This window comes from Saccopteryx bilineata, chromosome 3 (genome assembly GCF_036850765.1).
Source record: "Saccopteryx bilineata isolate mSacBil1 chromosome 3, mSacBil1_pri_phased_curated, whole genome shotgun sequence".
Taxonomy (NCBI): Eukaryota; Metazoa; Chordata; class Mammalia; order Chiroptera; family Emballonuridae; genus Saccopteryx; species Saccopteryx bilineata.
Window position 1 is genome coordinate 67,969,373 of NC_089492.1, and position 26,136 is coordinate 67,995,508.

At 39.8% G+C, this 26,136-nt stretch overlaps 1 protein-coding gene and 1 pseudogene across 10 annotated transcripts in view; one reads left to right on the forward strand and one right to left on the reverse strand.

Annotated features, from left to right (window-relative positions):
* The window catches only part of NCOA2 (nuclear receptor coactivator 2), a 315,226-nt gene that overhangs the window by 128,291 nt on the left and 160,799 nt on the right, over positions 1-26,136 (reverse strand). The window contains exon 1 of one of the 10 annotated variants that reach the window (XM_066266293.1): positions 18,746-18,969. The exons of the other annotated variants lie outside the window; for them this stretch is intronic. The gene's annotated coding sequence lies outside the window, so the exon portion shown is untranslated. Of the gene's footprint in view, positions 1-18,745; positions 18,970-26,136 lie in introns of those variants that run through there. 10 annotated transcript variants of the gene reach the window in all.
* On the forward strand, positions 11,638-13,392 carry LOC136329794 (tigger transposable element-derived protein 1-like; annotated as a pseudogene).

The following is a 26,136-nucleotide window of genomic DNA, read 5'->3' on the forward strand; positions in this document are numbered from 1 at the left end:
TCTCTTCATTATTAAAATAATGTGAACACCTACAAAACAATAAAAAAAAATCCTCACAACCTTTTTATTGTAGTGTGTGCAGTATTAGGATTCGGGTAAAGCATTTGGTCACCACCCATTAGTCCCATCAGTCTGTGCTTCTCTAGTAACACAGAATAGCGGGCCTCCCTGGTTCTCCTGACAGGCCTCCAGCATCCAGTCCCGTGGGAGCTGCAACCTCCCTCCTTCCACACACACTAGGGACAGGAGGGGTGCCACACTGCGCAGTCCTCAGAGAAGCTGCAAAGCCATGAACTATTATGAGGATGGCCTCATATAAAAATTGCATCTCTTTTGAAACTATGCAATAGAACACACTCTGTTCTGGTCTGAAGTTTACCAATGTCCATTTACCCCTCCACAGTTAATAAAAACATTGATATAAATTATTCCAAATCTGATCATCTTCCACAGTGATCTCAAAGTCTCTGTGGATGAACTCATACCTATCTTCACAGGTCCTCGTCCATTACAACTCCAACAAAGTTCACCTCCACTTCTCTTCAACCACAGCGTGGATGGAGTCCACCTTCACTTTAGGGTATGCCTCCTATGGTCATACCCTGAACCTTGTTATGGCCCAGAACTGTTGCCACAGGAGCGCCAGTTTGCCAACAACCTCCTAGCACACTCGCTTTCTTACTGCCTTCTTCCTCAGTAACTGGTCCTCAGTAAGAATGAAGACCCATGTCTCTTCACTCACTCCTCTCATTGCCTATCCAGCTAGGCCCACCACCAGCCCCCTGGAGCCCTTGGTTCCCTTTCACACACCTCCACTCACAGAATTCATTCTGTAAAATCTAATCCCAACATTCCTCCACTCTTGTCAGTGGGAAGCCAGCACTGATGGGAAAATCATATAGATAAGGGACAGAATGGCCCCATGGACATTTCAAGGTCTCTAAACTTGCCTCAGACCAACTGTCCTGCCTGCCAGTCTCCTTCCTTGTTCTCAAGTCAGCTCCATCTATTTACCTGACAGTTACTTCCAGCCCTTCCTTCCCCCTTTTGCAAATGGAGGTTCAATTTGATTTTACTCCACTTCCCTTCCTCCTGACTTACAAAGACTCCACGGTTGTCTTATAGATCACTCCCGGTGTCTCAGAGGATGTGTGATCCCTCCTCTTGTAAACATCAAATGTTTCAACCCATTTCCTATTTCTTTCCCCACCTTCTTGGAGACTTTGCTACAAAGCTTTTCTTCACAAAAATGTCAACTTCTTCCTTTCTGCTTTCACCTACAACCGTACTTCAGGTCATTTCCATCCTTAAAAATATGCCTTTTGAGTCTGAATCCTTTCCTAGCCAGCATCCCATTTCAGATCGTTCCTTCACATCCAAACCTGTATGAAGACTACAGGCCTGTGGTTCCTTTTCCACAACACTTGGGGCCACAGAATTTAGAATTCAGATAGAAAGATATTTTTATTTTTAGAGAGTATCTGGCACATACCATTTTTCATAATATCCCCACAGGGGCCTGTAGAAGCATTCTGCAATCAAATTCAATATTATTTGTGCAGTAAAATGTATGAATATTCACACTAAGCAGGATAAATGAAGGTTATAAATCACCTCATATCCATTCAGATAAGTCTTTACTGCCAGATGAGTTATAGCAACCTTTCTACTTTCTGAACTTGTTGATTTTTGAGATTCAAGTAAGAGAACACAGGCCTGCAGTTTACTCCCATTCCCTTCCACTCCACAATCCAGAAAATTAGTTCCCTACCTCCTCACCGACATTCTGGCATTCCATCTGCTGTGCTTGTCACCCGTGATCGCGTATCCCCGGTGATTCTCGCTTTAAGTCTCTATTCCGAGGGTCCCTGACACAGCACTCTTACAGGCCTCTCTAGAACTGCTTAGTTACTCTTTCCCTCTTGGGTGGTATCCAGGCCTCCATCTCAGCCCAACACCCATCTCAATTGTCTTCTTTTTAAAATTTATTTTTAACAGCTTCTAAAGGCTTAATTCATAAGCCATAAAACACACCCTTTTAACCTCTACATTTCAGTGGCTTTAGTCTAATCACAGAAATGTGCAACCATCACCACAGCTAATTCTACAACATTTCCTCACCAAAGGAAACCCCATATCCATTATGCAATTACTCCCCTGCCCGGCACCCTACCACTCTCTGTCTCTATAGATTTGCCTACTCTGGACATTTCATATAAAAAGGATCATATAATAGGTAGCCATTGGTGTTTCACTTGTTTCGATTAGAATAATAATTTCAAGGTTCAGCAATATTGTGGCACATATCAGTATTTCACTCCTTTTTTTATAGCCAAATATGTCCAAGTATGAATATAGCACATTTTGTCTATCTACTCATCAGCTGATGAACAACACCTGGGTTGTTTCTACTTTCTGCTGTTGGGCATAATGCTCCTGTAGCCATCTGTGTACAAGTTCTTGCATAGATACATACTTTCTATTCTCTAGGATCTATACCTAGGAATGGAATTGGTGAGTCATATGGTAACTTTGCTTAACTTTTTGACAAACTGCCAAACTGCTTTTAAAAGTGTATATAACATTTTATTTTCCTACTAATATTGTCCAAGGACTCCAACTTCTCCATGTCCTTGTCAATACTTGTTATTTTCCTTTTTATTTTTTAAGTCTAACCATCCCAATGCATATGAAACGACACCTCATTGTTGGTTTGACTTGTATTTCCCTAATAACTAATAATGTTGGGTGTCTTTCCATGTGCTTTTATGGCCATTACATATCTTATTTTGAGAAATGACTATTCAAATCTGTGTCTATTTTAAAATTATGTTCTGCCGAGATTTTTAGCACCACTTTGGAGTTATGAAGTGCTCTGAGAATCTCATCAAAGGCAGAAAGCGAAAAACACATATGTACAAAATAAGGCACACAATTCTTCCAAGAAGTCACTAACCCACTAAGGCCGTCATTTAAGGACCCTCCAGATTAAGCACCCTTTTTCTCCACCTTAACTTCTTAACCATGGCCGCCTCTGTAAGGATCACTTGGGGAACTTTAAAAACATACATTGCCATGTGATCTAGCAATTCCACTTCCATGTGCAGACAAAGAAATTGAAAGCAGGGACTTAACAGATACTTGTACATCCCTATTCACAGAAGCATTATTCAGCCTTACTTATAAATGCAACTCTATCATAGTACATATGTATACTAAAAGCCTAGTATGTACTGGGTTCAGTACTATCCGCAGTGTCAGGTAGCCATTGGGGGTTCTGGGACAGACCAAAATGGATAAGGGGGGTTTACTGTATGTACTACACCATGAATGAACCTCAAAAACATGTTATGTGAAAGAAAACAGACACAAAAGGCCACATATTACAATTTCACTTATATGAAGTACCAAGAATAGTCAATTTTATAGAGAAATAAAGTAAAACAGAGGTCACCTGGCACTGGAAAGAAGGGGAAATGGGAGTTTTTAATGGGTTAAGAGTTTCTGTTTGAAATGACACAAAAGTTCTGAAATGCTAATGAATATGCTAATATTAGCACTGTGAATATGCTAATATTACAGAACTATATAGTTAAAAATGGTAAATTTTATGTTATGTGATCTTTACCACAATTAAAAAAACATATATTGACAAAACAAAACACAACAAATGACCAGGACACCACAACCAGACCCATTAAATCCGAGATTCTAGCAGTGTGGTCTGACCACCAGGCTTCTGCTTAGGCGCTCTCTGGGTAATTCATGTGTTCAAACAGGGTTAAGAACTGCTGCTTTCCGTTCTTCCCAGTGGTGTCTTCTATTTCATGGTTCCCCAAATCTTTCTTGTTAGCCTTCACCTGTCACAGGTTCTACCTCAAAAATCCAGCAGGGTCAGTTCCCAGAAACGAGCTCATCCATCCTTCTCCCCACCCTGAAACAGCACCCATCCACTGAACATCATCCTTAAACTTATTCTCTCTGTCAAATTACCAATAATGTGACTCTGCCTCGTAAACATTCTTAGGCTCCCCCTCTCATCCCTATGATCATCATTACTGGTTCTGGTTCAGGTCTTCATCTCTCTTACCTGGATTGGCTAACAGAAGTTTCCTTACTTCCAGAGATTCCCTGCTTAAAATCTTTAGTACACCCCACTCCCTCCAGGCAGAAATCTGAGCTGGCCACAATGCAGCCTGGCCCACCTCCCCAGGCTCATCTCCACCTGACTGTCTGCCCTGGTGATGAGAAGTGCACATGGCCCTCACCTACTATGTGTGGCTGTCATACATGCCACACACGTGTACCTTCCCCTTCTGGCTATCTCCCACTCATCTTTTAAGACCCAGCTCAGATGACCTCCTCTCCCAAATTAAATCCCCTGCCTGTGTCCTTTAATAGCTTATATATAACTCTACGCTTCATATATGTCATAATTAGTTACATCTTTCTCCCTGAAGTTCTTCGAGCCCTGGCTGTATAGCTCGGTTGGTTAGTGTCATCCCGATAGGCAGAAGTTGTGGGTTTGGGTCAGGGAACATACAGAAATAGATAGATGTTTCTGCCTCTCTCTCCAAAATCAATATATAAAACTTCAAAAAAAGCTCCTCAAAGAGCAGAAACTAAATGTTGCATCTTTTGATCTTATGCCCTCATCACAATGCCTGACACACAACACTTAAATGTTCACTGAATAAAATGCTTTACAAACTGCTATGGAATTTGAAGCTATTTCACCAAAATAGGTAACAAACACCATTGAACATTTACTATGCTATACCTGTATTATTTTATTTGAACCTCAGAAAAACCCCATGAAGTCATTATCATTATTTCCTGAAGTACACAGAAAAAAACCAAGTAACATGTCCAAGGTCAAACATGGCCGACAGGTGGTAGAAGGAAGATTCAAACCCAAGCAGTGGGCTCTGGAGCCATGCTCTCCCCCTAGCACACTTCCTCTCTACCTGATGAGGACGTAGGTCTTCTCACTGTGCACGTCTCCTCTCCTTCAGTAGACATTTCCTTCCGGTTTTTACCTGTATGGTTTTAAAAAACTTGTAATCTTAACATACAGTTTTGTATCTTCTAAAATTTTACAAGTCTTTAACATGTTACTACATAGTCTTCATAACCAGTATAACTAGCCAGAAGGACAAAGGTAGAATCTTGCAATGAGATTGAAAAAAAAATCAAGTGTTTTAAGTTCTAAAACAGGGGTAATAAAGATCATGGTCAGTTAGGTGATAATAATCAAATGACTTGATACTAAAATAAAATGTACTCTTAGATTGCAAGGACAAACGCAAAATTAAAAATCTGCAATTCAAGACCCTGGCTGGTACTGGCTCAGTGGTAGAGCATCGACCCAGTGTGTGGAAGTCCCGGGTTCAATTCCTGGCCAGGGCACACAGGAGAAGTGCCCATCTGTTTCTCCATCCTTCCACCCTTCCCCCTCTCCTTTTACTCTATCGCACTCCCCACCCCTCACCCCCCAGCCAAGGCTCCATTGGAGCAAAGTTGGCCTGGGTGCTGAGGACGGCTCCATGGCCTCTGCCTCAGGTGTTAGAATGGCTCCGATTGCAACAAAGCATCGCCCCTTAGTGGGCATGCTGGGTGGATCCTAGTCGGCACATGAGGGAGTCTGTCTCTCTACCGTCCCGCTTATCACCTCAAAAAAAAAAAAAAATCTGTAATTCAGCCTGACCAGGCGGTGGCGCAGTGGATAGAGTGTTGGACTGGGATGCAGAGGACCCAGGTTTGAAACCCCAAGGTCACTGGCTTGAGTGTGGGGTTGCTGGCTAGAATGTGGGAACATAGACATGACCCCATGGTTGCTGGCTTGAAGCCTAAGGTCGCTGGCTTCAGCAAGGGGTCACTTGCTCTGCTGTAGCCCCCCCCCCCCCCATCAAGGCACATATGAGAAAGCAATCACTGAACAAATAAGGAGACTAAGTAGCTGCAACAAAGAACTGATGCTTCTCACCTATCCCCCTTCCTGTCTGTCTGTCCCTATCTGTCCCTCTCTCTGTCTCAAAAAAAAGTGCAATTCAGATAGAAACATGAGATTCTATGTTGCTCCAGAACATAGAAATAACAGTGCATAGAGAATTGAATCAATGAACAGACACTAACTAAAAACTTAATTAAATAAGCAGGGAGATCAGAAAGGGGGTGATTAAATACACATGGCTGCAGACACACACAGATGTGCTGACGTGGTATTTCACAGAGAAGAGGTGTCCTAGGTGCCTGGTCATTATGAGTGTTGGACACAACACCAGCCAGGCATTATTTAATTCTCTGAGCTCTACAAAGCATACACTGTCCCCAGTTTTACAAAGAAAAAACAGATTCAAAGAAGTAAACAGACTTGTCCAAAGTCTCAAAGCTTGTAAGTCATGGCACTCCAGCTTCAAATCGAGCACTGACTATAAACCCCGTGTTCTTTCCACAATTCTACACACTCTCTAATATAAGCCATTAAATAACTTCTTCAAAACACAGAACAGGAGACTTGCCAGTGATGGTACAAGGAAACAGTCTAGGTAGACTTTGATAGAAAACATGAACATATCATCAAATTCTTCCCCAGGAGTGACCACCCTGGGGATCTTCAGCTGTGACATCATGAGAGGGATAGAGAGTAGGCACTGGAGTTGCCAGATACGGCTACACTACCATTTGCTGAGGTTCCAATGAGAACTGCATGTTCAACAGAGGATGTGAATGGATCAGATTTTTTCTTCTCTCCTCTCAGCATTACCAAGGGAAGCATAAGCTTTTCCCTGAGTTTCCTTGTGAATCCTCCTGTCACTGTAATATGCTCATTTGTGCTTCTGTTCATTTCCAGCATTCAGACTGTTTCCTCAACCTCCAGGTACCAACTGTAACTGAGAGTGAAGACAGTGTATTACTCACCTAAACCACAAAATTGTACTGAACTTAAGGAGGTTTAGACATTTAGGACTGGACTAGGTCCCCATTAGCTCAACTGCACCCTTGGTGAGTGCCATACCTGCAGCCCAGACCCTCGACACCAGTGAAGTGTGGGGTTCAATAACCCTGTACAAGAAACTACATACTTCCCACTAATATCTGTTACCTTGTCTCTCCCCCTACTTAATCCTGCTTTCCTGATAACATTCCCAACCAAGTATATTAGAGAGTTCATTCCAATGGTTTTGAAGTTACCAGGAAGTTGAAATAATCTGGGCATGACCGGAGAGCAAAGCACAGAGCCCAGAAGGGGCCATGAACGTGTGGGTCGGTACAGGAATTCCATTCAACCCCGGCAGAGGCAAGTGTGTGTAACTCAGCAATGGTTAACTCTGACCAACACACATCCCAGCTTACTGTCTAAATGAACGACTAAACTCTACAAATAACCAAGTAGAAAAGGCAGGGAGTTTAAGTAGGTCTTCTAATTTTAGAGGTGATGGAACACAAGACACAGAATCCTCTACACTTTCTTGATAAATGTCTCATAGTGCCCAACTCTCCTGCATTCTATTCTGAACAATCCACACCAGCTTTTCCTAAGATCCCTCAATGGGCTGTTACTAGGTAGGCACCTTTGACCCAGCTTCTCACACAGAAGACACCTTGACAACACCATGAGCCACCTCTCCCATGGCACTAGATGTAGGTACCCTTCTACAGGCTGTCCAGCGGTCTGTTGGAGTAGCCTGGCACAAAAGTCCTATCCAGACAAAGATAATGGTGATGGGCTGAGTCCAACAGATTCTCAGTCTGTGAAGTAAAAAAGACAGAGCTGTTTTGTGGGCTGAGAGAGAAGCTGAAAAGACATACAGGAAAAAAAATTACAAGATATACAGAGGACCTTTATCACCACTGTTAACAAATACAAAGGCGCTCTCAACCTTTCCTCACAGTAAATCCTAACACATGCTCAATTCTTCCAGATTTTAGTAGTTAGGCTATCAAATAAATATGGACGCTTTTGAAGTGGGGGAATTTGTGGCCCATGAGCTATAACTATACTCCTTCCCACCAAGGCTAGAAGCCCTACCGAGAACAGCAGCCCTATTGAATAGCATCCCCTAACGTGGCCCTAGTCACGTCAAGGCTGCCTCATCTCCTGCTTTGACCACAAACAGGCTGTGCAACCTTAGAAAGGTAGTTAGCCTTTCGGAGCCTCAGTTTCCATGCCTATATACTTCAGAAGTAATACTTATTTCACAAGTCTGTATGAATATTAAACGAGGAAAGTACATAGCCTGATATATAGACATCATTTCATGTAAGTTTGCTGCTTTTATGAATACCCCAAATACCCTGTGGTTAGATTATCTCCAACACTTGGCTCCCTGCAGGCGCTACACACAAACACACACATACACACACAGACACACAGACACACACGCGCACGCACCCTACTCAAACAAGGTGATGCTCTGCCCTTGTTTCATGCAGTATATTTAAAGCCACATTTTCCACATTTTTGTGCTCTTTGTTGATTGATGTCCCTGTTTCAAAGCACAGCACTGAAGAGCAGCCCAGGGTTCTCAAGCACAAGAGGCTGCAATGTGCCTTAAGGAGAAAATATGTGTGCTTCAGAAGGTCTTCGTTCAGGCAGGAGTTATAGTGCTGCTGGCTGTAAGGTCAGCGTTAATGCATGAACAATAGATATGCAATAAGGCATCTGTAAACAGAAACAACCTAAAATAAGGTTATGTATGAGTTGTGACCAGAGGTTTGAAGGAACCTAACTGCATTTCACCCAGAAGCAATGGCTCAGTCTTCACTAATTCAGTGTTAGCCATGACTTTACAGAACACAACTGCTGTGAACAAGAAGAATAAACTGTCATTCATTAAAGGTAGAACATGGGAAGAGTTGAGAACGTTTGGGACACAAGGCTAGAAGAGCAGAGCCAGATCATGATAAGGCCTTTCATGTCCAACCAAGGAATGTGGACTTCAAATGCTTCTAATCTAGTTACTGATTAGAAGACTGAGGGCTTGGGAAGTCTCTATCTCGTCCCACTCCCTCATGGGTCTCTCCAGTCTGGCACAGATGTAGCTATCACCTGCAAGCAAGATGGCTGCCACACACTGCCTCCCCTCACGTGCTGTCCCTGGGCTCAGAGCCGTGCTGACTACAGAGAACCCTGGGAGCCACCAATTGTCCAGTGGCCACAGCAATAGTCAAAAGAGAACAGGTGAAATTAAATTTAGTAATAGACAGGGTGGGACAAAAGTAGGTTTACATTGTTTGTATGAAAAATAATATGATAATTAATAATAATACCAGAATAAACTGTTTCGCATGCTCATAGCTGTAAACCTCCCTTGGCCCCACCCTGTGTTTGTACTCACTGTGTATTAGACACATCTCAAATGAGCTGTGTTCTCCAGTGCCTGCTCATCATCTTCCACTTAAGAGCCAGCCCACTTTCTCCGTCTCTCTCAGTGTCCTCTGATCACTCCCCTCCCCACCCAAGGGACAGTGCTTATTCTCCAGTTCTAATGAAATACATGACAGAGTCTCACAATAAACAGCTGTTCAGTAAATAAACAGGAGGATAGAAGTGCAAAAGTGAAATTGGCTGTTTTTGAATTTTACAAATAAACCAGGTGGAAGGGTACACCAGTGCAGACCAAAGACAAATGAGAAAGATACATCCACACTTTAGTTCCCACTCACGGCCAAGGATCCAGTTACAAGGCTGAGTGAGGTAAAACCTGTTCCACCATGAATGCGGATGACAGTGACATCCCCTGAGACTTAACATGCCTGTCAACTATTCAAGTTTGATGAAGTATAAGCAATCCCTCTCCAAAAGTCTATGTAGACAAGCTCCTCTCTTGGGAATTTGCATGGATGTAAAATGACTTACAACAAATCTTAAGCCACTGGTAAAGATTCCAAGGATTCTTTCTGGTTTTTCTATTTGGGTACAATGCAGTGAGTTAAATGACCTTGGAAGCAGCAAGGTTCCCATTTACCAAGAACAGGAGAGGTACCTAACTAAGTAAGAAAATATGGTAATTAACAGTCCACTTCTGGTACCAACCTCTGTTCCTCCTCACATGGTGATCACCTCCCTAAAGCACGTTTCTCAATTAGCTGGAAGTTACTTTCCATGAATATTTCTTTCCAGGGCAAACCAAACGCCATATAAACAATGCTTTAGTCTTAACATATTTCAATGGGAATAGAAGTAAGGTTCATTAAAAGTACAAACTTTAAAAAATAACTTCTACCTTAATATAGTTCTCTCTCTGTCCGTATGTTCATCCTGTCCTCATTCTAGAATAAACCAGCAACTCCAAGCACCAAATGAACCCATTATACACAGCACTTTAGAGTATAGGCTATGGAGGCAAATGGCCAGGGTCTGACACCTCCTGCACTGCTTATTAGCTGTGTGAGTTGGACAAATTACTTTATGGCTCGGTGCCTCTGTTTCCTCCACTATAAAACAGGCACAGGATAGCACAACCAATGCTGTCAGGCTTAAATGAATGTATATGAGGGCCTCAGAACAGTGTGTGGCACACAGTAAGTTTCACATGAAGATTAGCTTTATGATTAGCAAAACCACTGCTGTTTGCTAATGTCGTTTTCCTCATCAAAAGATGGGGAAATCCAGTTAAAAAAATAAACCAATTTAAAAAAGGGAGAAAAGTAAAAGTAAAGCTCCTACAATGTTATTTATCATTAATAAGCATAAATTAAAAATTAAATTAAGCTTGACCAGTGGTGGCACAGTAGAAAGAGCATCGACCTGAGATGCTGAGGTCCCAGATTTGAAAACCCGAGGTCACCAGCTTGAGCACGGGCTGGCTCATCTGGTTCGAGCTCAAGGTTGCTGGCTTGAGCAAGGAAGGGGTCACTGGCTCAGCTGGAGCCCCCAGGTCATGGCACATATGAGAAAGCAATCAATGAACAACTAAGGTACCGTAACTATGACTTGATGCTTCTCATCTCTCTTCCTCCCTCCCTCTCTCTCTAGCTTAAAAAATTAATATTGGACATTTTCTCATTTAAAATTCTAAAACACAAAAGCTAAATTTGAAAAAAAAAACAAAAAAATTTAAAGTACTTTTTATCTGATAGTTTCAACATAATATTTATTATTCATTTTAACTAGAGTCTAAGGATTTAAAGAAATAAAACATGATTTTTAAATATAAACCTCACTGAATACTTTTATAACCCTTTAGCCAATTAACAGTTATAATTTTATGTAACATCTAAAGTGTTAAAACCAATCATCTAGTTTCTACCTCAACACAGGCATAATTCATTTTATTGCACTTTGTTTTACTGAGCTTTGCAGATATTGTTTTCTTTTCTTTTTACAAATCAAAAGGTCATGGCAATCCTGCATTGAGCAAGTCTACAGGTACCATTTGTCCAAAAGCAGTTGCTCACTGTGTCACATTTTGATAATTCTTGCATATTTCAACCTTTTTCATTATTATTGTACTTATTATGATGACGTGTGATCACTGATCTTCCATGTTAAAACTGTAACTTTCACTGAATTTAATCAACACGTGTCTGACTGCTCTACCCGCTGGCCATTCCCGTCTCTCTTCCTCTCCTGAGGCCTCCCTATTCCCTACGACACAAAATACTGGAATCAGGTCAATTAATAAGCCTACCATGGCCCCTAAGTGTTCAAGTAAAGGGAAGAGTTGCATGTCTCCCACTATAAATCAAAAACTAGAAATGATTAAACTTAGTGAGGAAGGCCTGTTGAAAACTGAGATAGGCTGAAATCTAGGCTTCTCACACCAGGTAGTCATGTTGTGAAATCAAAGGAAAACTTCTTAAAGGAAATTAAAAGTGCCAATCCTGTGAACGCACGAAGGATAAGAAAGTGAAACAGCCTTACTGCTGGTAAGGAGGAAGTATTAGTGGTCTGAACAGACGATTAAACCAGTCACAACATTCCTTTACGCCAAACCCTAATCCAGAGCAAGGCCCTTACCCTTCAATTCTGAGGGGTGGGAGGTGAGGAAGCTGCAGAACAAAGGCAAAAGCCAGCAGTGCAGAGGCTGGGTCGTCACGTTTAGGGGAAGAAACAGCAAGGGCTGATGTAGAATCCAGAAGATCTAGCTAAGATTATTAACAAAGATGGTTACACCAAGCAACTGATTTTCAATGTACAGTAGACAAAAAAAATCCTACATCTCACTGGAAGAAGATGTCATCTATGACCTTCACAGCTAGAGAGGAGAAGTCAAGGCCCAGCTTCAAAGAACAGGCTGACTCTCCTGTCAGGGGCTAATGCAGCTGGTGGCTTTAAGTTGAAGTCAGTGTTCATGACCATTCCAAAATCCTAGGACCCTTAAGAATTATGCTAAATCTACTCTGCCTATGCTCTATAAATAGAACAAAGTCTGGATGACAGCACATCTGTTTACAATATGGTTTAGTGAGTATTTTAAACCCACTGTTGAGACCTACTGCTCAGAAAAGAAGTTTTCTTCCTTTCAAAACATTACTGCTCATTGATAATGCACCGGGGCCACCCAAGAGCTCTGATGAAGATGTAGAATGAGATCGGTGTTTTCATGCCTGCTGACATAACATCCATTTTGCAGTCCATGTGTCAAAGAGTAATTTCAACTTTCACACCTTATTTAAGAAATACATTTTGTAAGGCTATAATTGCCACAGTGATTCCTCTGAAGGAACTAAGCAAAGTATGTTGAAAACCTTCTGGAAAGGATTCACCATGCTGGACACCATTAAGAACATTTGTGATTCATGGAAAGAGGTAAAAATATCAGTATTAATGGGAATTTGGAAGAAGTTGATTTCAATTCTCATGGATGACTTCGAGAATTTCAAGTGGAGGAAGTAACTGCAGATGTGAAAATAGCAAGAAAATTAGAATTAGATGTGGAGCCTGAAGATGTGGCTGAACAGCTACACCCTCATGATGATACTTTAACGAATGAAGAATTGCTTTTTATGGATGAGCAATGAAAAGGATTTCTTGAGATGGAATCTAATAATCCTGGTGAAGATGCTGTGGAGATTGTTGAAATGACAACAAAGGATTTAGAATATTACATAAACTTAATTGATAAAGCAGCAGCAGGCTTTGAGAGAACTGGCTCCAATTTTCAAAATAGTACTGTGAGTAAAATGCAATCAACCAGCATTGCACGCTACAGAGAAATTGTTTGAGAAAGGAAAAGTCAGCTGTGGCAAACAGTACTGTTGTCCTATTTTAAGAAATTGCCAGCGACTCAGGCCTTCAGCAACCACACCCTGAGCAGTCAGCAGCCACCACCATTAACAAGGAAAGAGCCTCTCCCAGTAAAACAGCTTGCTGAGAGCTCAGATGATAGTTGGCATTTTTTAGCAATAAAGTATTTTAAATTACGGTTTGCAGATATTTTTTAGACATATGCAAATGCACACTTAATAGACTATAGAGTAGCGTAAATTTAACGTTTACATGCACTTGGAAACCAAAAAAAGGAAAAAAAAAGTATGTGACTTGGTTTATTGAGACATTCACTTTATTTCGGTGGTCTGTAACCAAACCTGCAATATCTCCCAAGTATATTATATCTCCAAGTCTGTATATTTCTCAATTTGACTGATTTTTAAAGATTTTATTTATTGATTTTATAGGGGAGGGAAGAAAAGAAGTATCAACTCATAGTTGCTTCACTTTAGTTGTCCATTGATTGTTGTATGTGCCTTGGCTGAGCAAGCCCAGGGTTTTGAACCGGCAACCTCAGCATTCCAGGTCGATGCTTTATCCACTGTGCCACCACAGGCCAGGCTCAACTTGACTGGGTTTTAAAAGGTAACAATTTCCTAAAAGTGGGATGGCTGGGTCAAAAGGGAGTTCCATTTTTAATTTTTTGAGGAATCTCTATACTGTTTTCCACAGTGGCTGCACCAGTCCACATTCCCACCAGCAGTGCAGGAGGGTTCCCTTTTCTCCACATCCTCGCCAGCACTTGTTATGTGTTGTTTTGTTGATGAGCACCATTCTGACTGGTGTGAGGTGGTATCTCATTGTGGTTTTAATTTACATTTCTCTAATGATTAGTGATGTTGAACATTTTTTCATCTGTCTATTGGCCATCTGTATGTCCTCTTTGCAGAAGTGTCTATTCATTCTTTTGCCCATTTTTGATTAAATTGTTTACCTTCCTAGTGTTCAGTTTTACAAGTTCTTTGGTTATTAACCCCTTATCAGACGTATTGTCAAATATGTTCTCCCATTGTGTGGTTTGTCTTTTTATTTTGTTCATATTGTCTTTAGCTGTGCAAAAGCTTTTTAGTTTGATACAGCCCCATTTGTTCATCCTGTCCTTTATTTCACTTGCCCGTGGAGATAAATGAGCAAATACACTGCTGCAAGAGATGTCAGAGTGCTTACTGCCTATGTTTTCTTCTAAGATGATTATGGTTTCACGACTTACATTTAAGTCTTTTATCCATTTTGAGTTTATTTTTGTGAATGGTGTAAGTTGGTAGTCTGGTTTCATTTTTTTGCAGGTAGCTGTCTAATTTTCCCAACACCATTTGTTAAAGAGATTGTCTTTACTCCATTGTATGCTTTTATCTCCTTTGTCAAATATCAATTGTCCATAAAGGTGTCGGTTTATTTCTGAGTTCTCTGTTCTGTTCCATTATCTATATGCCTGCTCTTTTGCCAGTACCAGGCTGTTTGAGTACAATGGCCTTGTAGTATAACTTGATATCAGGAAGTATGATACCACCCACTTTATTCTTCCTTTTCAAGATTGCTGAAGCTATATCCTAAGAATACCAAATCAATGATTCAAAAGAAGAAATGCACCCCCATGTTTACTGCAGCATTGTTTACAATAGCCAAGATCTGGAAACAGCTCAAGTGTCCATCAGGCAACAAGAGAATTAAAAAACTGTGGTACATATACACAATGGAATACTACGTGGCTGTGGAAAAAAAAACTTACCTTTTATGACAACATGGATGGACCTGGAAACTATTATGCTAAGTGAAATAAGCCAAACAGAGAAAGAAAAATATCATATGACTTCACTCATTTGAGGAATCTAATGAACAATGTGAACTGAGGAGTGGAATAGAGGCAGAGGCAGGATCAAAGGGACCAGAGGGAAAAGGGATAAAAGGATGAGATCAGAGAAGGGAAAATTGGTGAAATTATATTATACACATACACACACACACACACACACACAACACAGCATTATAGAGAGCCTGAAAGCAAATCCTAGGGGGAAGAGGGGAGGGCATTGGGGGGAGGGGGGCAAGGGGAATGTTGAGGGGAACACGGGGCTGGGGGGATGTATTCAGTGGGACACTTTAATCTATGTAATCACAATAAATTAAAGTCAATTAAAAAATAGATAATTTAAACTTGTGAAATCAAAACTGGGTTCCAAATAAGTTACAATTTTAATAAAAAAATTGAGAAAGAAAAAAATAAAATAAAAGATAATTTATTCAACATCAAGATGATAGTATTTAATATTTCTGACAAAATCTTTAAAAACCAAATAACAATAATTAAGTTACCTTTAAAGTTAAAGCCAATGTCTGCTTATGTTAGTGATCATTACATTATGACCATAAGGCTGCCAAACTGTGAGCTTGGTGAAAGGAGTCATTGCTACAACTGAAATACACATCAGAAAATGCCAAGTCTTACCTCTTTAAGGAATACAATACTTGAGAGAGAAATGGCTAAGCCAAGTGATTTTAAACTTTTCTCAGCATTTCTGAGTGATAATTTTTGGGGTATAAGTCCTCTACGAGGTACTCAGGAACAATCTGCTAGCTGTTGCACCGACTTTTTCACTTCATGAATTTTATACCTCTTTGACTTCTAAAGAATTAAACTGTGTTTAAAATATACCCAATACCTTAATCCTGTCTAAAGCTTCCAAAACATTTACTTTCACAAACAAAAAAATTCCTATGTACATATTTCATTGAGTTTTACAAAACCAAATAAATACTAAGATCACCTTGAATTCCATCTTTTCTTACCCAGTCTTTTTTACAAATTAACAATCGTTCTAGGCAGCAAATCCCCTCAGCCTGACAAGATCAGACCTGGTTATAATATTTGCGGTTAATTACTGTGGTTGGAATTCTGAAGTGCAACAGGATTTGCAAGCTAGTCATCTGGCTTGTTTAGACACTACCCTGACGTCAAAACTCGTGTCTTTTGGCTATAATATCAAGATTGGGGTTCTTCTGCACTGCCAACCTCCCAAAGTAAAGGTATTTTTAGATAGTACAATATAAATGTATTTTAAAATGTAAAAGACTGATCTTTGATGTCCTAGGAGAGAAAAAACATGATCAGGAACAAAAACTATTCTTGTTTTAAGAGACGGTAGATAAAATGAACTTATTTCTGTTATGATACAAAGGAGATAACAAACTAGTACAGATGGATACCAGTTAAAACTACCATTCAAACTTCCTCATGTGAAAAGTCATTCAGAGAGGTATCACGAATGAAGACTCTGATTGGCCAGATTTTACCAAAAATTCCTTTCAATGATTTATAATTCCTATAAGATACAGGAAGTCAGTCCTCACTTAATGTCAGCAAGGGTTCTTGGAAATTTCAACATTAAGTAAAATAGCTGATACTGAAACCATTCTGACCACAAGCTAATTGACAGAAATAGGAGTTAAGTTCCTAATGCATATTTCTGGTCACAAAAACATCATCAAACTTCTAAAGACCCAAAAATACTTAAAATAAAGGTGAGCTAAACATATATTTTAAAAGATTCATGAAAACAAAATAACTATTTTATACCCCACTGATTCCAGTTCAGGGTTGTGGGTAGCCAGAGCCTATCACAGCACTCAGAACACAAGGTGGGACCCACCCTGGACAGGATTCTCCTCCATCACAGGGCCACTGACACTCACCCACACTCAGACAGGGACAATGCAGACAGGCCAACTGACCTCACACGTGCATCTTTTGGGTGTGGGAGGAACCTGGATTCCCTAGAGAAAACCCACACAGATGTGCGGAGACCATATACTGCTCACAAAAATGAGAGGATATTTCAAAATGAATATGAAGCAATAAAATATCCCCTCATTTTTGTGAGCAGTATACAAACCCACACAGTGGCTCCTACCAGGAATCGATTTTTTTTCCTCATCAATGTTATAATAAAATGATACTAAAGGAAGCAATGTGATTGGAAGAGCTTTTGTTCAGGACAATTCATTTACTGAGGCTGGGTTCCAGAGCCAGTCACAAGTTATCACATTGGCTTAAGATCTTCTTTGCCTTTGTTTTCTCATAGTGTTTCATACAGTGTCTTGCAATAATAATAGGTGCTTAGTAAAACCACCCTAGTATTCCAAAGTACTTGAATCACTTCAAAGACTTTAGATAAGGCAACAAAATAAAATTTAAAAGAAAAACAAAGAGAGTCCAAATAATCTGACTATAAATAAACCTTTTATTATTCAAAAATTTTAACATGTGATGCTAGTCTCTTCTGGGCTGAAATCAGTGTGTAGCCCTGTCTTATAGCCAACTTACAAGAATGTGAGAGAGTCTTACAATTAAAAAGAAAAATTCCAAAACAGTCAAAACCACAGTTAACTATTTATTTAAACCAAATTATCTTCTTATATACATAAACTAAAGTGCCAGTGGTTTTTTAAAAAGAAAAATCTTGCTATAATAACATTAATGATTTATTAAAATATAAGATACAGTTTAAAAACATAAGAAAACAACCAGTTGTTAGAATAATTAAAAATTATGCTTGAGCTTCTCTCATCATCTTTCATTGAAAAAGATTAAAAAATTCTTTCTAAACTTGTCTATATATAGTTATAATAACTTGATAGATTTCTTCCCTCCTCCAATGTCAATTTCACAAGGGAGATGTAAAAGTATAGTTCAGTTTCAAAATAATGTGATTTGGAAACACACACACCCCCTAAATTGGGCATATCTGTTCTTTAAGTTAAATAAAAAAAATACATTAGTGAATTCATCCCTCAGGTCCATACTGTGTAATAGTTAACTCTCTTCAGATAAAGCTTATGATTATTTTTCACCAATCTCAGATTTTTAAGGGCTACACCTTTCAAGGTTAAGAGAAAGGTACAGACTGCTAAGAGAATTAATAGCATTAGCATGGACAAAACTGGACAAGCACAGTCTAAAGATTAACTGGATGTTTTCAGCTTTCTGAATATAGTAACATAAGGATGTAATAAATCAGAGAAAGTTAGGTACTATACATATAATAACAACAAAAATCATTTATTAGAGGTCTCAACCAAAAACAAAAGCTTCATTAATTACCTATCCAAAAATTAAATAATTTCAAATTCACTGCAAAGCTCTTTTTTAAGCTTGAATTTCAAAAGGATATTGAAAAAAATAAAGAGAAATATAAAGCTTATATTTATTCCTTAATGATTAAGATTTGCACTAATTCTTCTGAATTTAAGAATATGCTTACCAAAAATACTTCCTAAGTCAAGCATGAAACTGTATTTGATCACATAAAGAAACTGCAAGAAACCTTAAATCACTCAATAAACACAAAAGAAATAAGGACAAGGAAGGAATCAATTGGGATCTCATTGTATCTATTTGTTCCTGCGGACGTTACCACCGCCTGATTGTCATGCTCAGTCCTCCCTCCGACAGCACCACATCCAGTCCACAAGCATACAGAATTCCAAGAACATTACCAAATATCCAGTCAGAGCACTTGTGAAACACACCTTGTAATTGTTCAGAGCCTCTGCAGTTCAAAACCAGAGCTCAGCAGCTTGCCTTTATCTTCTTACATCATCTTTATCAGTGATGTAAATAAAAATATAATACATCACTCTCGCAAAAAACAAAAAAACAGCACCCCACAATTAGCAATAAATTTATTGCCTCAGAGAGAAATCTTCTCTAGTAACCCAAACCAACATTCCACCTGGATGGAAACCTAAGCACATGCTGAGCCCCTGCTGCTCATCTCCTCTATCATTTGTTTCTAAGGATAGCTGACAAACTAGCCTCACAAATCCTTTCATTGCTGCTGATCAGACAGATCCCCCTTTGACAATCCAGCATGGTGGAACACTCGAAAATTCTTCCTGCTTCTATTATTCTATTGCTTGCTCTAAAAACGAGTTTCCTTTTCATTGAGATAATAGCCTTTTCTGCAGTCACATGACTCAAGCTACATTAGCAGAGCTTTATGATAACAGACTAAGCCTCTGCCCCCCTCTTGTTATTAAGGGAATGTCTCCCCCCCCATTCCCGTTCTCTCTCTGTCGCACACACATGCATAATGCACACATGCACTCACATATCCAAATCTAAAATTATTCACTCTCTTGGAATTATCATTATTAAAAAAAAGTATCACTCTAAAATGAAAACGCCAACACTTTCTAGATCTGCTGCTAAAAATAACTGCTAAAAACAAACATTCTGATGCACAGTCTTTTTCCTTTCAGGAGGGTGCAGCCCACGGCCACGAACAGTCCCTCTGAGCAATGACTGAAGCGGGACAGTCAGAAGAGAATGTGTGCTGTCCTGTCCTCGCGAGCAGGGGCTCGGTGATAGAATCTGGCCTAACAAACACTTTGGAGACATTTCAGCTAGCCACACGTGGGAAATTAGCTCCTTGTATAGTAAAATACCTGTAAGCACACTTTATACGACCACAATATACTCTATTAGGAATCTATCCTCATGAAGTAATTTATAAGTTGTCTCAAGCAGAAAACTTGGCCAAGACAATCATAAAAAATAATAATCAAAAGTTCCTCTTGGTCTGTCCATTTAATTCATTTCTGATATACAATCAACTCTCAAAACACATATGTGGAAATATTAGCAAATTGCCCAACACAGTGGTTGCTCCATATTTTTTAAATGTCCCCAGTAACAGGCAGAAGTAGTAGGCAAAAAGCAGCAGATTATTTATATTAATACCTGTTTTGTTTTCAGTTATGGTTTCCTTCACATTAAAATGTTTTAAATCTACCAATCAAGCAACTTTGGGAAGAAGCTTAAGCACAAGATGTGCTGAGAAGTCAGAAATAGAGAAGAAGGTGGGGTAAGAAGCTGCACCCAGAGAGAACCACACTGGAGCACAGCACACAACTGGAAGAACGCCGTTTACCATGAGATGAAAGAAGTTAACAGGTTAAGCAAGCTACATACATCTTACATTTCTTCCTTATAATTATATATTTGGTTTTCTCATCTCAAAAATGGAAAACACAAAAGGTATTTTAATATTTTCTTTTACTTTTAATTGTGGTAAAATACTCATAACATAAAAGCTGCCCTCTTAACAGTCTTAAAGTGTACAGTTCAGCAGTCACAAGTATATTCACAGTTTTGCAACACTTCTCCCAAACTTTTTCATCTTGCAAAACCGAAACTCTCTACCCATTAAACAACTCCCATTCCTCTCTCCCCTCCCCCTCCCCTGACAACCACCATTTACTTTCCGTTTCTATGAATTTAACTACTTTAGATACCTTACATAAGTGGAATCATACAATACTGGTCTTTTTGTGTATAGACATTTTAAAGAATAATTATTTTAACACCTATAGATCAAGACAATAAATTTCATCTAATAAAATCACTTTATATAAACTGCATTATTCATAAGTAAACAAGCCAACATTATATTCTTTAATACAGAAACACCAGAAATTTTTATAGGCACAACTACACAAAGGGATTATTTTCATATGAATTATCTATACAAAAAACTGTAATTGACAACTCTAATTCCAAAACTCCTAGTTTACCTGAATTATACTAACCACTCAAATACATAACACTAGTAGCTATGGTAGGACAGAGTGGGTGTTACTTAATTCTTTTTAAGTCACTGAAAGAACTGTGACCACTAGGGAAAACTACTCCAACAACTAACGAAGCCTGAAATGATTAGAGGTGTCAATGAATGTGAGCTTCCATGAGGACCTGAGCAAAGAAATTCAACTGGAAAATAAAATATTTGATACGAAGAAAATAAACTTTAAAATTTAAATCTCTAGCACGTGGCAATACCTCATCACAAAAAGCCAAAGCACAATCCAGAATCTGTAAAAAATGAACTTACTGGGGTGACACTGGTTAACAAAATTACATAGGTTTCAGGCACACAATTCTACAACACATCTCTACACACCGTATTGCATGTTCACCACAAGTCAGGTCTCCATTCATCACCATTTATTCCCCCTCTATCCTCCTCTACCTCTCCCCCTCTCAGCAAATCACCACATGAGGTTATGAGTTTTTTTGTCCTCTTTTGCTCAATCCTGCAGCCCCCACACCCAGATGCTCCTCCTGATCCCCACTGCCCTGACGGCTGTCAGCCTGCTCTCTATCTATGAGTCCATCTCTACTGCTTGCTAGTTTATTTGTTCATTAGATTCCACATATGAGTGAAATTATATGGTACTCGTCTTTCTCTGACTGGCTTATTTCACTTAGCATAAGACTTTCCAGGTCCACCCATGCTGTTGCAAAAGGTAAGCTTTCCCTTTTTAGGCCCTGGACGGTTCGTTCAGGGGTAGAGTGTCGGCCTGGCATGTGGAAGTCCTGGGTTCGATTCCCAACCAGGGCACACAGGAGAAGTGCCTATCTGCTTCTCCACCCTTCCCCCTCTCCTTCTTCTCTGTCTCTCTCTTCCCCTCCTGCAGCCAAGGCTCTATTGGAGCAAAGTTGGCCCAGCGCTTAGGATGGCTCTATAGCCTCCACCTCAGGCGCCAGAAAGGTTCCGGTCGCATCGGAGCAACGGCCCAGATGGGCAGAGCATCATCCCCTAGTGGGCATGCTGGGTGGATCCTGGTCGGGGGCATGCAGAAGTCTGTCTCTCTGCCTCCCCACTTCTCACTTCAGAAAAATATAAAAGATTTTCCTTTTTAATGGCCAGGTAGTATTCCGTTATGTAAATGTACCACAGCTATTTTTATCTTCTCATCTACTGATGGATATCTGGGCTACTTGCAAATCTTGGTTATTGTAAATAATACTGCAATGAGCATGGGGTGCATATATTCTTTCAAATTAATATTTCAGATTTCTTCAGATAAATTCCCAGAAACAGAATCAGTAGGTCATAGATCTGTTTCATTTTTTTTTTTTTTGAGGTAACTCTAATACTGCTTTCCACAGTGGCTGCACCAATCTGCATTCCCAACAACAGTGCACAAGGGTTCCCTTCTCTCCACATCCTTTCCAACACTTGTTGTTTGTTGACTTATTGATGAAAGCCATTCTGACAGGTGTGAGGTGATGTGTCACCGTGGTTTTACTCCAGAATTTTTAAGTTAATTACACTATAATTATAATCTAATGACAATAATCAGCCAGGGAATAATGAAATTAATGTAGCCTAGAAAACGAATCTCAAAGTAGATATGAGAGGAAACTTGAAAATAAAATAGCCTAAAAACTGCAGAGGGCCGTTTTGTGAACAACATCTAAGTCTGTATTTTTCTGCTCACACCAACACACATTTGGTATCTTACAGATCACAGATTTCTACAGAGGTAGGGTGAGGTCACAGACATGGAAATTAACACCCAAGTGTGTCCTTCATTAACCACAATGGAGCTTTTACAACTTATTCCTTAGCTAGATCACCGGGCAGCAGCAAAATGCTGTGAATTCCCTGATCAGATCAACCTCAGTAAGACAACTGCCTCCTGACCAACTCATCGAAGTCAAACGTCTCCCTCCATCCAGAGTCTGTGCTCCTACTCCTAGAGGCACTGCTGTTAGCCAGCCTGTCCCTCTGTCACATTTCCCCCTGGCAAGCACAAGCAGGTACAGTTGTTTAACTCCCCTGGGTGCAGAGAGTAGCCACAGCAGATTTTATCATCAGGAATTTTCAACTTTTTTCTTCACCAAAGAACAGTGTTTACAAGGGAATTAGAATAGACAGTTTGTAAAGTTGTTTTAACGTTTTCTGATGGTGGTTTATATATAGAGGTTGATTACCATATATACGTAATTGTGGTTCATTTCTTAAAACATTTCTACCCAGTAATGTTTTAGTTTCTACAAATTAGGGTAGAAGTTACATTCAGGGCAATAAACAGATCTTAAGAGTTATGAAACAAAAGCACCGATGTAACCTGCACTCCTACCAAGAGGTCGCACACGTCCACCACCCTGGAATGTTCTCTCGTGCCCATTCGCAGGCCATCGCAACCTCCTTATCCCCACCAATAACCACTACTCTTATTTTCTATTTATTACAGATTCATTTTGCTTCTAAAACTTCAAACAAATGGAATCATTCAATGAGTACTCTTTATGCTTCTTCTGGTATAAAGTTTTTGAGATTCACCTTTGTTACTGTGTTTACTAACAATTTATCTCTTTTTAGTGCTAAAGGCATTTCACGATATGATGACACCACAGTTTATCCATTCTCCTGTTGATGGACACTTGGGCTCTTTCCAACTGGAGGTTTGTGATAAAGAGAATTCTGAGATGTTCTGCAGGACCCTCCACCACTGAAGTACATACCCTTGTAATCCCTGGCCTGTAGCTGTGGTAGATTTCCACCCCAGTCATGAAGTTGTTCTTTGGCGTAACTGACTTTAAGACAGGGAGATGACTGAGGTGGACCAGGCTTAATCAGAATGAATTTTTCCACCTGCAGTACAAAAAGCCAGAAATTCAAAGCCCAAGAAGGAGTCGATACGTTGTTGGTGACATGACATGGAGGGGACTATGTGGTGAGGAATGCAGGTGACCTCTAGGAGCCGACTTAACTTTCAGTAAGGAAACAGGGCCCCGTCTTGCAGCTGCAAGATACTGAATCCTGCCAACAAGAATGAGATGAGAGTGGATTCCCCTCCCAGAGCTTTTAGATGAGAACCTACTCTTGCTGGCACCTTCATTCAGCCTCGTAAGACCCTGAGCAAAGAACACAGCCACAGCAACTGAAATTCTGATCTACAGCATGGTGAGCTAGTAAATGGCTGTAGTTTGTGTAATCTCTTCCTCAACAAAAGAAAACTGCCTGACCTGTGGTGGCACAGTGATAAAGTGTCAACCTGGAAGGCTGAGGTCGCCGGTTCAAAAACTCTGGCTTGCCTGGTCAAGGCACATATGGGAGTTGTGCTTCCTGCTCCTCCCTCTTTTTTTCTCTGTCTCTCCCTCCCCTCTCTAAAAATGAATTAAATTAAAAAAGGACCTGGACAGTTGGCTCAGTGGTAGAGTGTTGGCCCAGCATGTGGATGTCCTGGGTTCAATTCCTGGTCAGGGCACACAGGACCATCTGCTCCTCTACCCCTGCCTCTCTCCTCTTTCTCTCTTTTCCCTTCCAGCAGCCATGGCTCGATTAGTTTGAGCAAGTTGGCTTCAGGCACTGAGGATGGCTCCCTGGCCTTTGCCACAGGCACTAAAATAAATAATAATAATAATAACAACAAATATATATATATATATATATATATATATATATACACATATATATATGGCTTGGTTGGTGAGCAATGGAGCAGCAGGCCCAGATGGGCAGAGCACTACCCCTAGTGGGCTTGCTCGGTGGATCCTGGTCAGGGTGCATGTGGGAGTCTGTCTCTCTCTCTGCTTCCCCTCCTTTCACTAAAATTAAAAAAGAACAAAAACAAAAAAACAAACTATTATATACAAGCTGCTATAATACACATGTACATGTCTTTTAATAGACATAAGCTTTCACTTCTCATAGGTAATACATAGGAGAATTGCTGGCTCATAGATAAGTATACCTGTATTTTTGAAAGAACCTGTCAAACTGTTTTCCAAAGTGGCTTTACTTTTTACCCTTCTGCCAGCCATGTGTGAGAACTCTGGGTGTCCCACATTCTCACCAATATTTGGTGTTGTCAGTCTTCTTAATTTTAGCTGAAATCCTAAATCTTTTAGCAGCCTTCTCCGCATATGGGGCATAATCCTCATTTATCTCCTTTTCTGTAGAGTTTTTACAACATATATAGCAAACGCTACCACATTAAGCTCTGTTCTGTGTTCTCTGCGCATGCCTCATAGGGGCTGTGTTCCTCTGCACTGGGGCACAGGCACTGCGGGGCCAGGACCACGCCTTTCATCCCTTTCAATCCTCAGCAACATCTATTCTGGTGCTGCTTCTGCAGATTATGTGGTCAAACTTATGTACTTGACATTCCTTTTTCCTTAAAAAATGCAAGTATGCAGCAACATGAAAAATGCTTTCAAAGAAGCCACTTTATATGGAGAAAAGATCACACCTTAGTTTGAATCCATATACTAGATACATGATTTGTGAGCAAGTTACTTAACCCCTGAGTCTTTTTCCTTGCCTGTAAATGGGAGCCGGCTCGTGGGGGGATTCCTACACAGTGTTCTTATTGTTATGATCCTGTCACCCACAGTAAATGATGACAACTATTATTAGCTCTTAAGTTTGATATGACGATCCGCAAACAGAAGAGACAATATCTATCTATTATAACTTTAAGGAAAGAAGCAAATACACACAAAGATCAGAGTTAGTTAGGTGGATAAGGCCATAGGTGATTTTCATTCTAATTTCCAAATATGTAGTGATGTTGCTTCCATAGCATTAAAATATGGCAAAATGTTGATCACTTTTAAAGCTGAGTGAAGGGTAGGTACATGGTGGGGGAAGGTGCAGTTACTATATTATTCTAAATTTCTGTAATATTAACTTCAAAAACTAAAATAAGTACAGTGTACCAAAACATGGCAAATCTTTAAACTATAAACTATATAAAGATTTCTTGATATGATATGACTATATATTTTATTTATTCATGTGAATAAAAATGAAATAAACCCTGAAGATACCACACTTAAGTTGCAGAATGTGAAGAAACTTTGTTCATATCATTAATTCGTAGACCCATTAGCATTACAATTTTATTATCTCTCAATATCAGGTATTTTAAACCTGATAAAATATCATAGAATAGCTAAGCTATGTTAAGTATGTGTGCGGATATATATATATACACACACACATATATTTTTAAAGAGAGGAGAGAAGAAGGGAGAGACAAAGAAACATCAACTCATTGGGTCCACTTAGTTGTGCACTGACTGCTTCTTACATGTGTCCTGATGAGAGTTTCAACTGGCAGCC